Raw genomic sequence first — 14,022 nt, 5'->3', positions numbered from 1 at the left:
AAATCGTTAGAGTACAATACAGAGTATCTTGCACACAAAATATATTCAAACCAAATAGCGATATAGCAATTAGTTTAGCTCAAATTTCAGAATTCCCATAAGATATTTCAAATGTTTGGGTTCTATTAGGGAAATACATATCAAAATCATTACTCTTTTTCTCCCCCTTTGTCATCAATTAAAAAGAATGTATATTAAGCCCAAAGGATAGACAAAGAACTGGAAAGATAAATATATTTCATTGATCATTTTGAAAGAGTACATCAGAGAGAAAGATACAAAACATGAAGAACTTAATATGATAACACCAACAAACAATCAACAAACAACTTATTCAAGGTACTCAAACATTTCACACTCTTCCTATGTTAGAGCATCATCATGCTTATCCCTGCTAACTTGATCAACTATCCCATCCCTTAAGAAAAGCTCAAAAAGAACTCTTCCATATGGAATGAGAAAAGACATTTCTCCTCTAGAGGCATAAATTGTCTTCTTGAGATAGTTAAAGATAGTAGAGGGAAGATCAATGTAAACATTGTGCTGCGGGAAATATAGGAAAATTTTGTCCTTGTAGGTCAGGAATTCCACTCCTTGCTCTCTGGGACACAGGTTGGCCAATAGAATTTGATGCCAAACTATAGCCTCCAGAAGAATAGTCGCAAGACATTTGAGCATGTCGAGATTGTCGTAGATCAGAGATTTATATAAGGTATTGTTGAACCTGTAGTGTTCGACAGTTAACCCTTTCTCCTTGCAATCTATTGAAGCAGAAATGGATGTAGGAGTGATCATTATAGGAATTCCATAAACAAAATAACGTATTTCCATTTCATTATGCCCAAAGGATGCATAAACCCAAAATTCTTTTACTAGATTTGAGTAGATGGGACCATTCAACATATTAAAATATTTTACCCATTTTTGTTTAAGAACTATTTTTAACAGATTAAATCCCTGTTTTTTCAAATCAGTGAAGTTGTCAGTCTTTTCATTGATCACAAAAAGGAGTTCTTCATCACCCAAAAAGGTTTTGACATGCAGGCTAAAGGAGTGAGAGAAATAATGAGAAAATGAGTGAAATGAAAGTGAAAGTGAATGTGAAATATTGAGAGGGTGAGAGAAGAGTTTAAATAGGAAATAAGAGAAGAGTGAAAGGCATTCAATAATATTTGTTTTAGATAACCAACAAATGTAATCAAGTCTATCTTTTGAAAACCTTAAAAATTAATAATAGTAACACACTATCAACTAATGACTTAGTAGAGATAAAGGATTATGATTTTCTTCTGTTCCCAAGACATAGAGCAACCCAGGAGTCTTATAAAAATTGGTATTTGCATGCGTGGAAACTGTCATACATCAGACTCTCAATCAATTTATGCTCGACTTTTTCTTTTCCTCAGATTTTAGCCATCAGATTTTATAAAATTAGAATCTGACTAAGATCACTTCTGAGTAATTTAAACTTGTCTATCCAGAAGGATAATGCTTCATATTTCATTTCCCATATTCTTATATTACATCATCAAAGGCAAAAAAAAATTCTCATTCCGGTATGATTTTTTAAGGTAAAAACGAATATATCCTCAACAAGGGATTTTGTAAAAACATCAGCCCATAGATGATATCTGTCAATAAATTTTAGATTTAAAAAACCCTTCAAAACAAAATCTCTTATAAAATGATGCTTGATTTCAATATGTTTTGCCCTTGAGTGTAATATAGGATTTTTCGATAAACAAATAGCTGAAGTGTTATCACACAGAATAGGAATGTTACCTTCTTTAATCTGATAGTCTTCCAGCTGCCTTTTCATCCAGAGTACTTGTGTGATACATCTAGAGGCTGCACTATATTAAGCTTCTGTCATTGAAAGATCTATTGTTGATTGCCTCTTACTGGATCATGAGATTAGATTTTCACCCATAAATTGACAATTTATACTGGTGCTTTTCCTTTCAAGTCGATCTCCAGCATAGTCACCATCACAATAACCTACTAACTTGTATTATTTTAATTTTCTATATATCAAACCAAGATTTATAGTACCTTTCATATATCTAAAGTATCTTTTAATAGCTGTTAAATGAGACCCTTTAGAATCTGATTGGAACTTAGCACATAAGCAAACACTATATAGAATGCATGTCTAGAATTAGTCAGATACATAAGAGAATCAATTATACCTTTGCATAACTTCTGTACAACCTTCTTACATGCTTCGTCCTTATACAGAATACTCATTGGATGCATATGAGTCTTAGCAGTCTTACATTCTGATAGATCAAACTTCCTCAAAATCCCCTTCGTATGCTTGCTTTGATGAATGTAGGTTCCTTTTGGACTTTGGTTGATCTGAACTCCCGGAAAGAACTTAAGCTCACCCATGAGACTCATTTCAAACTCTGTATGCATAGACTTAGAGAATTCCTCACAAAGGGAGGCATTAGCATAACAAAAAATAATACCATCCACATAGATGTAAACAACAAGGATATCATTTTTGAATGTTTTACAGAATAGAGTTGTGTCATCCATCCCTCTTGTAAAATTATGTTTCAAAAGAAAATTGCTTAGTCTTTCATACCATGCACTGGGAGCTTGTCTTAGACCGTACAATGATTTTTTAGTTTGTAAACAAAGTCATAATTTTTTTTATTTTTAAAACCAGGAGGTTGATGAACATAAACTTCTTCTGCTATGTAGCCATTCAAAAATGCAATCTTGACATCCATCTGATACAAAATGATATCATAATTAATAACAAATGAAATAAGAAGACGGATAGATTCTAACCTGGCCACTTGTGCAAATGTTTCAGTATAGTCAATTTCTTCTTGCTGACTATAACCTTGTGCAACTAGTTATGCTTTGTTTCTTACTACATTTTCTTGATCATTTAACTTGTTTCTGAATACGCATTTCATTCCAATAATGTGTTTTCCTTTTGGTCTCGGTACAAGATCCCATACATCGTTTCTGGATAATTGATTCAATTCTTCCTGCATGGCCATAATCCACTCAAAGTTGAGAAGAGCTTCATTGATAGATGTTGGTTCTATGACACTCACCAGACCATAAGAGTTTCTTCATCTTGTCTGAGTGAAGATCTAGTTTTGACAGGTTCAGTTTTATTCACTAGAATCCATTCCTCAGGATATGGGATTTTTTGTCTGTGCTTTCTAAAAGTTGTTGGAGTGTTAATTGCTTCTCGTTGAGCGCATCCAGAGTTACTTGACCTCGGAGTCTTTATCTTCAAAGTCTTTATCTTTGGAGTCTAAACAAGAGATTTCAAGATCTGCAAACTTAACATTAATTGACTCTTCAATAATTCATGTTTCAATGTTATACACTTTGTAGCCTTTAGAGCGTTCAGAGTATCATAACATGATACACTTATGTGTCTTAGAGTCAAACTTGTTAAGAGATTCTTTTATGTTAAGAAAAAAACTGATGCACCAAAAAGGATGAAAATAAGAAATGTTGGGTTTTCTATTCTTCCATAGTTCATAAGGAGTCTTATTCAGAATTGGTCTAATCGAGATTTTGCTCTGAATATAACAAGCTATGTTAACTGCCTTTGACCCAAAAGTAATTTTCCATATTAGTCTCGTTGATTACGGTTCTGGCCGTTTCTTGTAGAGTATGATTTTTCCTCTCTACAACTCCATTTTGTTGAGGACTTCTAGGACAAGAGAAATAATGAAAAAATTTGTTTTCATAAAAAAGTTTTTCCAAATCTTTATTTTCAAATTCTCCACCATGATCACTTCTAACTTTGATAATTTTAAATCCTTTTTCATTTTGCACTTGGGAGCAAAAGGTAGAAAATAAAAAATGTAACCCATCCTTGTCTCTCAAGAATTTTGCTCATGTCCATCTGTTGTAGTCATAAAAAATGACTAATCCATATTTCTTACCACTGACAAGGGCAGTTTTCACAGGCCCAAATAGTTCAATATGTAAGAGCTCCAGAGGCCTAGCGATAGGAATAACATTTTTTATTTGATAGAGGTTTTTAAAAACTTGCTTTGTGGCATGCTTCACAAAGAGCATCTGAAGCAAACTTCAGATTTGGAAGACCTCTGACAAGATTCATCTTGTTTAGCTTTGAGATTCTTCTCATTCTAACATGACCTAACTTCTTGTGCCATGTCCATTGCTCTTCGTTTACAGACAGAAGACATTTAACATTTTCACTTTTTAAATCAGAAAGATTGATTTTGTAAATGTTGTTTTTCCCTTTGCCTCTGAATAGTATATAGTCATCCTTCTGACAAACAACTTTACAGGACTCTTGATTGAAGATAATATCATAACCATTTTCACTTAATTGACTTATGGATATGAGGTTATGCATTAATCCTTCAACTAACAAAACATTAGAAATAGTAGGTAGAGAACTGTTACCTATAGTTTTGGAGCCAATGATTTTTCCTTTATGATCTCCTCCAAAACTTAGACAGCCTCTAGGCTTAAGTTCCAAGTCTTGGAACATATGCCTTCTTCCAGTCATATCTCGAGAGCATCCAGAGTCCAGATACCATGACTGGTGTTGACTTGGATGCTAAAAACATCTGCAACTACGATTATCTTATAATTAGGTACCCATATCTTATTGGGTCCTCTAAGGTTAGTCTTCCTAGAGGTTTTATCAACAGAGGGTCTTTTTGCATAATCTTTGTCATGTGTGTGACCATAGATAAAGTGAGAGTAAAGGGATGTAGGAAAAATTACCATATCATTTACATCTTTATGATAATACATTTCACCTCTTGATTTAGTATACCCCGTGCCTTTTAGAAAGGAAGTTTCATACTTCTTTGAAGCACATTTAGAATTCATAGAAGCATTAATAAGGGCTTCTTTTTTATAAAAATTCATTTTTACTCCTAAGAGAAGAGTTTTATTTTTCAAAATGATTTGTTTTTTCTTTTAAAACCATATTTTATTTCATTAGCTCACTATGTGCTTCAAAACGAGTTACAAGTATCTTTTTCACAGATATTAATCTTCTTTGAAAATTTTGATTCTTTTTAAGAATTTCAACTAGGGAAGTTTCAAGTACGGAGCAAGATAAAGAAGAAAATACCTCGTTTGAGTCTAATTCTAGTTCTTACTCAGAGTTGCTTGCCATCAATGCCATGTTCGCTTACTCTTCTTTAAGTTCATCTTCTGAGGAGTTAAAGTCATCCCATGTTGCCATGATACCTTTCTTCTTATCTTTGAAGTACTTCTTCTTTGGTCTTTCTTTTGAGTATGGGACACTCGTTCTTGAAATGGCCAGTTTCTTTGCATTTGAAGCAAGTAACTTCTCTCCTAGCTCCAAACTTCTTCTACCCAAATGCTAATTTAGAACGACCATATGATCTTTTGTAGCCTCTGAACCTCTTTTGTATTTTTTTCTAGAGTTGATTAATTCTTTTGTATAGCAGAGACACTACTTCTTCATCATCTGAATCTTCTTCTTCTACTTTGAGAGCTTTAGTCTGTTCAGACTTGCTTTTGGATTGCAGAGCAACATATTTTCCTTTCTTTAGAGGCTCATCTTCCTCTAGCTCTATTTCACGACTCTTTAAAAAGCTTATAAGTACTTCTAGAGTTGAACTATTGAGATTATTTGACAACTTTAGTGCAATCATCATAGGCCTCCATTTCTTTAGAAGACTTATGATGATTTTCTTTACATGAACTGCAATAGTGTAACCTTTGTCTAGGAATTTCAGTCCTGCTAATAAAGCTAAGCATACTAAGAAATTCATGAATGAATTACCAAGGAAAAACAAAAGGGTTTTTATTATTGAGTTCGTCCAAGTTTTACAACACAGTACTTACATATCTCAAAGGGAATCAGAACTTTGTAGCTTTTCTAAAAAAAGGTTTGTTTGTTTAGTGTTTTTAATGGACGATGCTAAGTTCGCATTCTTGCAGTTAGACGTATGTTTGTTTGTGTAGATTGGAAATAACATGTCCATTTCTGGAAAAAATTTAAAGGGAAAAGCCCAAAGGCATAAAGAGTTGAATTTGTTGAAGTGTTTTGTTGGGGATAGTAGTAAATGGCTCCCAATACAAGGGCACTTAGCTACTTCTCCATATTTAGTTTAGAAATTATTTGTGAATTGAATCGCACTAAAGTGTATGAATGGAAAGAGAACAAGGTTAGGAGTACACCATCTCATTCTTTTCCATTACTTAAGGTTCAATGATGCACGATTCACATCTCAATTATTAAGTGTTTTTGAGTTTTTATTAAGAAAATATTTTAGTCTTTTAAAATAAAAGAATGCAATGCAAAAGAGAGAACAAAAGCTAAAGGGAAGCTCAAAACCCTAATGTTATCATGCACTGATGGCCCTAAGATTGAGATTAAGGGAACTTAACCTAATTAAATTGTCATGCTTGGATTAAAAAATGATCAAGACAACATCACAAAAGAAGTGAAAATAATAGCAAAAGAAATCAAAATAAAATCCCAAAATAAACTCCTAAAAATATCACACGTATTTCAAATATTTTTGATCAATTTTCAATTAATAAAATCATAAAAAGAAAATTAAAATAAAAACAAATACAAAAAGAATGAAAATTAAAAAATGAAATAATATCAGGAGGTGCAAACCTGAAACAGATGTGTGTAAAGCAACCAGACCTAGGCCCAGTTCAACATAATTGTTCCAAAAAAAAACTCAACTCAGTTCAAACAAAAACGTGCATAATGGGCTTCAGAGGGAGGTGCAAGTATCAGGCCCAACAAAAATATCAAACAAGTACAAACCAATTTTAATTTCAATGATAAAATTATCATTATTATTTCTATTAATATTATAAATATTAAAAAGAAAATAAAAGTAAAATGAATTAGCCAATGAGAACATGACACCTCAATTATTAAAAAATTTGAACAAACAGAAAAATGCACACATGGCCTTCTTCTCCGGCAAGCACTCCACCCTGCTGGTCGCCACGTGGTGGCGGCGACAGTGGTTCCATGTCAATAAATTCCAAATTACGCATTAATCGCATAGTTTTTTAACGCTGATCTCAAATATCACCTTCATTTCAACAGATTTTGCTTCAAACTCAAACAATCACAAAAATCACCCAAAAACCCTAGGATTTAGATTTAAAATTAAATCATCAACATCAACAACTAATGCCTAACAAGTTAGGGCTTTAGCTCATGTCATCACCAGTAACATTTTCTTATTTATGTTGATGCTCGACTTTTTCAAGTGTTTTTCTTAACTTCTTTGAGTATGATTTATTCGTTTCACCTTTTTGTTGTATTTCCAATATTTTCGTCTCATTTTTCCATGGCTTCAAACACTCCTCTTAAATAGATGAAAATGGATCCATTGGAGGGTGAAGTTGGAAGATGAAAATGAGACGTTTTGCAAAAGTTGGTACTAATAACAGTCCTTTTGTCATCTTTTTCAAGGTAGCGGGAATGATGATGATTTGTACTATTTTAATATTTCTACACTATCTTCATTCGTAGTAATATCTTTCAGACAGAGGCTTCAAATAGAATTTGGTGAAGCTTGGTCAGAGTCCCGAGTTACTAACTTTCTTCACTTCTAACCAATTGAGTCGGAGGCTTCAGATTGAAGGATAGAAAAACACTTAGAAAGGGGGGGTTTGAATAAGTGTAGTTTAAAAACTTGAGCGATAAAAATAAATTGCACAGTTATTTTTATCCTGGTTCGTTGTTAACTAAACTACTCAAGTCCACCCCCACGGAGTGATTTACCTCACCTGAGGATTTAATCCACTAATCGCAACAGATTACAATGGTTTTCCACTTAGCCCACGACTAAGTCTTCTAGAGTCTCCTGATCACAACCTGATCACTCTAGGAACAATTGCTTGGACACAAGCTAAGACTTTCTTAGAGTATCCTGACCACCACGTGATCACTCTATTTACAACTGCTTAGACACAAGCTAAGACTTCCTAGAGTATCCTGATCAACACTTGATCACTCTAGTTACTTACAAATTAATGTAATCAATTCTAAGAGTATTACAAATGCTTCTGAAAAGCTATAATCACAACAGTGATATTTCTCTTAACGTTTAAGCTTAATCTCACTAATATATTACAACAGCAATGTAGTGAGCTTTGATGAAGATGAAGTTTCTGAGCTTTGAGTTGAACAGCGTTTCAGCAAGTTTATTCACAGAATTGGTTCAGAGTTGTTAACCTTGCTTCTCATCCGAACTTTATACTTATAGGCGTTTGAGAAGATGACCGTTGGGAGCATTTAATGCTTTGCGTGTTCCGTACAGCATTGCATTTAATGTTTCACGCTTTTGTCAACTACCTCGAGCCTTGTTCACGCTGTGTCTACTGACGTTGCCTTTAATAGCTTCCAACGTTCCTTTTGTCAGTCAGCGTAGCCTGCCACCTGTACTTTCTTCTGATCTGATGTTTGTGTATATAACGTTTGAATATCATCAGAGTCAAACAGCTTGGTGCATAGCATCTTCTTGTCTTCTGACCTTGAAGTGCTTCTGAGCGTGATACCATGAGAACTTCAGTGCTTCTGCTTCTGATCTCAAGTTCTTCTGATGCTTCCATAGACCCATGTTCTGATTCTGCTTTGACCATCTTCTGATGTCTTGCCAGACCATGTTCTGATGTTGCATGCTGAACCTTCTGAGACAAAGCTTCTGAGTGCTGATTTGTGCATACTCTTTATATATTTCCTGAAAAGGAAATTGCAATGTATTAGAGTACCACATTATCTCACACAAAATTCATATCCTTGTTATCATCAAAACTAAGAATATTGATCAGAACAAATCTTGTTCTAACAATCTCCCCCTTTTTGATGATGACAAAAACATATATAAATGATATGAATTTGCGATCAGAAAGAGCAGACAGATAAAGACAATTACATAGCTATAACATAAGCATGTGAATATGTCTCCCCCTGAGATTAACAATCTCCCCCTGAGATGAATAATCTCCCCCTGAAATTAATACTAGAAGAATTTTAATAATAAAAGACTTCCCTGAGTATTTCAGTAGAGACGTTCACAGTGCTTGATCTACAGAACATTCATGACTTCTGATTTCTGCTTCCCTGGGACAGCTTCAGAACTTGAATTTCTTTGATCTTCAGAACATTCACAGCTTCTGACTTCTGTTTCCATCGGACAGCTTCAGAACTTGAATTTCTTTGATCATCAGAACATTCACAGCTTCTGACTTCTGCTTCCATTAGGACAGCTTCAGAACTTGAATTTCTTTAGATCTTCAGAACATCCATAGCTTCTGATTCTTGCTTCCATCAGGACAGCTTCAGAGCTTGAATTTCTTCTTACATCACTTCATGCTAGATTGTATCAGAACATTGTTGAATGTACCAGAGCATCATCAGAGCATCTCTACATCCTGAAATGTTACAGAACAAAACTAAACGACAAAAGTCAGCATGAATGAGTCAGAACATAGAATATGTTTCAGAGCATATAATATGTATCTGAGCCAAGAACACATAGTATGTATCAGAGCCATATGGTATGTGTCAGAGCACATAAACATAATGTTTCAGATCATATTCTATCACTAGAATATCTGAACATTCTTCCTTCTTGCTTCTGATTCTGAGGCTTCATAGCACTCAGCTTGCTTCAAGAATCCAAGAGCTTGATTCTTATCTTGTTGCTTCTTATGTTGATCTTGAAGAGAATCTTCAATTCCTGCAACAACACAACTTAAAGCATAGAACTTTTCAAGTTCTGTTAGAAATGTGGGGCCTTTTTACCCCCGGTAACTGATAATATTAATCAGATCATTTATCATATATTTTCTCCCCCTTTTTGTCATAACATCAAAAAGAATATAAAAGATTCAGATGTAAAGTGAGAGACAATAGGAATGAAACAGAATAAACTTTTCACTGATTAAGGCAAACAGAATTACAAAAGATGAATGCAGAAAAACAGATGCAACAAGGAAGGAAAACTACAAAGACTTAAGGACAACAACCCTAGCTTATACATAATCCTAGCTATCATATCATGAATCCCTGCGGTCTTCTCAGTTTGTTCAGCCATGAAAGAACCTCCACTGTTTGTCTGTCCAGACTAGAACCTCCACTGTAAGAGAATGCATGAATTTCAAGGAGGAAGTGAGAGACAGTTCACAGGAAGAGAGCAAATGTTTCAAATGGGACTTTCTCTTAACATAGAAGTCAAGGACATGAGTCTTAACTTCATCCAATATCTCAGGAAAGTCTTCTTCCTTTGGGTTAATGTTGATAACATCATCAAGGAGGAGATCTGACTTGAGACTTCTTGGAATATTGAGAGATCCATCTTGAAATCTATGTTGGCAACCCCTGAGATATGTTTCTCAATCTGGAACCAAACAGTTCTTCCAACCGTCTTATTCAAAAAGATCGACCACCCTTGAGCCTTTGTCTTCGTTTTTGGTTTTAAACCATAAGCACCCAAGTCATCAGAGTCCATAGAAGATTCACACAAAACTTCCATTTCTGATGGAGGAAAGTAGCGAGATTTCAGTGGAGAAACCTTTTGTCTGTTGAAAGCTTGTTGGGAGGAACTTGAAACAGGATTCATGATGAATGCTAGGTTGAAGATGAATAAACTAAGGTTTATGCAAGACACTTATAAAGAGATAGAGAGAGAGAGAGAGAGAGAGAGAGAGAGAGAGAGAGAGAGAGAGAGAGAGAGAGAGAGCAATGATGACAGTGAACGCACAGAGATAGAGAAAAATAAATAGAGGGAAAAGAAACGTTTGAGAAAGATGAAACGAAAAAAAATAAACTGAAAAGAAATAAAAAGAAAAGAAATAAACTAAAATGATGGATAGCATTTAATGTTACGTGACGTGAGGAGAGATAATAATGACAAAGGAAGTGATTAGCACAGTTACCTAAGTAGGCGTCCCCTCAACTGCACGCACGCTTGTCCACAAATAGTGAACACGTGTTTACCATCTGGATAGCCAGTTACAGCTGTTTTGCTTTTAAAGAGATTCTGAGTCATCTTAGACAATGAAACGTTAGTAATAACAGAATCACTACTTCTAATTGGTTACAATCAGAACTTCTTATAAAATACTAATCCAATCTTATTTCAGAAGATACTCATACATAAGATCTTCACATCTTCTCATTCTGGACATAAATCCATACTGATATTCTTCAGAATGAACTTAAACCTATCTTCAGCAAGGGGTTTTGTAAAGATATCAGCCCATTGATGGTCTGTATCCACAAAGTTTAAAGATATAACACCCTTCTGAACATAGTCCCTTATGAAATGATGTTTAATCTCAATATGTTTAGCTTTTGAATGTAAAATAGGATTCTTAGATAAACATATAGCAGAAGTATTATCACAGAAAATAGCAATGTTACTCTCATATATCTGATAGTCTTCTAGTTGACTTCTCATCCAGAGCATTTGTGTGCTACAACCAGCAGCAGCAACATATTCTGCTTCTGTTGTTGAGAGGGCAATTGTAGCTTGCTTCTTGCTGTACCATGAGATCAGATAACTTCCAAGGAATTAACAACTTCCAGAAGTGCTCTTCCTTTCTATTCTATCTCCAGCATAGTCAGCATCACAGAATCCTACTAAGTTGTAATCTTTGGATTTTCTGTAAACTAAACCAACATTAGTAGTACCTTTCAGATACCTCAGAATTCTCTTAACCGCAGTTAAATGAGATTCTCTCGGATCTGATTGGAATCTAGCACACAAACAAACACTGAAGAGAATGTCAGGTCTAGAAGCAGTTAGGTATAGAAGAGATCCAATCATACCTCTGTACAACTTCTGATCTACCTTCTTACTTACCTCATCCTTACCTAGGACACATGTTGGATGCATAGGAGTTTTGGCTTCTTTGCTTTCAGAAAGATTAAACTTCTTCAGAAGTTCTTTCACATACTTCGTTTGATGAACATAAGTTCCATCAGAAGTTTGGTTGATTTGAATTCCAAGAAAATACTTGAGTTCTCCCATCATGCTCATTTCAAATTCAGCCTGCATAGACTCAGCAAACTCCTTTCCAAATGTAGCATTAGATGTTCCAAAGATGATATCATCAACATATATTTGACATATTAGAATATCCTTTTTAAAGGTTTTACAAAAGAGAGTAGTGTCCACTTTTCCTCTAGTGAAACCATTTTCCAGAAGGAAGGAACTTAAACGTTCATACCAAGCTCTCGGAGCTTGCTTCAATCCGTATGATGATTTCTTTAATTTAAAAACATGATTTGGAGACTTGGAGTCTTCAAAACCAGGAGGTTGATGGACATAAACTTCTTCATCTATATAACCATTTAAGAAGGCACTCTTGACATCCATCTGATAAAGAGTGATGTTATGTTGAGTGGCAAAAGAAATTAATAGACGAATAGATTCTAACCTGGCCACTGGTGCAAAGGTTTCTGTGTAGTCAATCCCTTCTTGCTGACTATAACCTTGAGCAACCAGTCTGGCTTTGTTTCTTACCACTTCTCCCTTCTCGCTTAGCTTGTTTCTGAACACCCACTTAGTGCCGATGATGTTAAATCCTTTTGGTCTAGGAACCAAGTCCCATACGTCATTCCTTGTAAACTGATTTAGTTCTTCTTGCATGGCAATTATCCAGTCAGGATCTTCTAGAGCTTGATCAACAGAAGTTGGCTCGATCAAAAAAACAAGACCTAATTGACATTCTGCACTGTTCTTAAGGAATGCCCTTGTTCTGATGGGATCATCTTTCTTCCCAAGGATCGCATCTTCTGAATGAGCTGAAGCAAGTCTAGGTGATCTTCTGACTGTTGTCTCTTCAGAAATCCTGAGATTCTCTAAAGATGCAGCAACTTGATCTTCTGATCCATTGCTTCTGAGACTGCCAGCTTCTGCAGCATTGTTTCTTGGTTCTACTGCTTTTGATATATCAATATCAAAATCTGCAAAATTCTCAAACTGCTTTGGTTTTTCAAGACCAAGCTTATCATCAAACCTGATATTGATTGATTCTTCTACAACCAATGTTTCAGTATTGTATACTCTGTAGCCTTTAGAGCGTTCAGAATATCCAAGAAGGAAACACTTTTGTGCTTTAGAATCAAACTTACCAAGATGATCTTTAGTATTCAGAATAAAACATACACATCCAAAAGGATGGAAATATGAAATGTTGGGCTTTCTGTTCTTCCACAATTCATAAGGAGTCTTATTTAGAATAGGTCTTATAGAGATTCTATTCTGAATATAACATGCAGTGTTTATTGCTTCTGCCCAGAAATGCTTAGCCATATTGGTTTCATTGATCATGGTTCTGGCCATTTCTTGTAGAGTCCTATTCTTTCGCTCTACAACTCCATTTTGTTGTGGAGTTCTAGGACAAGAGAAATCATGGGCAATACCATTTTCTTTGAAGAACTCCTCAAAGAATCTGTTCTCAAATTCACCACCATGATCACTTCTAACCTTTATGATTTTACACTCTTTCTCAGATTGGATCTGAGTGCAGAATTCAAAGAACACTGAATGAGACTCATCCTTGTGTTTTAAGAACTTTACCCATGTCCAGCGGCTATAATCATCAACGATGACTAATCCATATTTCTTCCCTCTGACAGATGCTGTTTTGATAGGGCCAAACAGATCAATGTGCAAGAGTTCTAACGGCCTTGAGGAAGAAACAACATTCTTAGACTTGAATGCAGGTCTGGAGAACTTGCCCTTCTGACATGCTTCACAAAGAGCATCTGATTTGTATTTCAGATTTGGGAGTCCTCTGACCAGATTTAGTTTGTTAATCTGAGAAATCTTTCTCAAACTAGCATGTCCTAATCTTCTGTGTCAGACCCATTGCTCTTCAGAAACAGACATAAGACAAGTCACCTTCTAATTCTTAAGATCTTGAAGATCTGTCTTATAAACGTTGTTCTTTCTCTTGCCTGTAAATAGGATTGAGCCATCCTTCTGACTTACATCCTTGCAAGACTTTTGATTAAAGATTATGTCATAACCATTGTCA

This window comes from Vicia villosa, linkage group LG4 (assembly GCF_029867415.1).
Source record: "Vicia villosa cultivar HV-30 ecotype Madison, WI linkage group LG4, Vvil1.0, whole genome shotgun sequence".
Classification (NCBI taxonomy): Eukaryota; Viridiplantae; Streptophyta; class Magnoliopsida; order Fabales; family Fabaceae; genus Vicia; species Vicia villosa.
Note: the sequence above shows the minus strand (reverse complement) of the source record.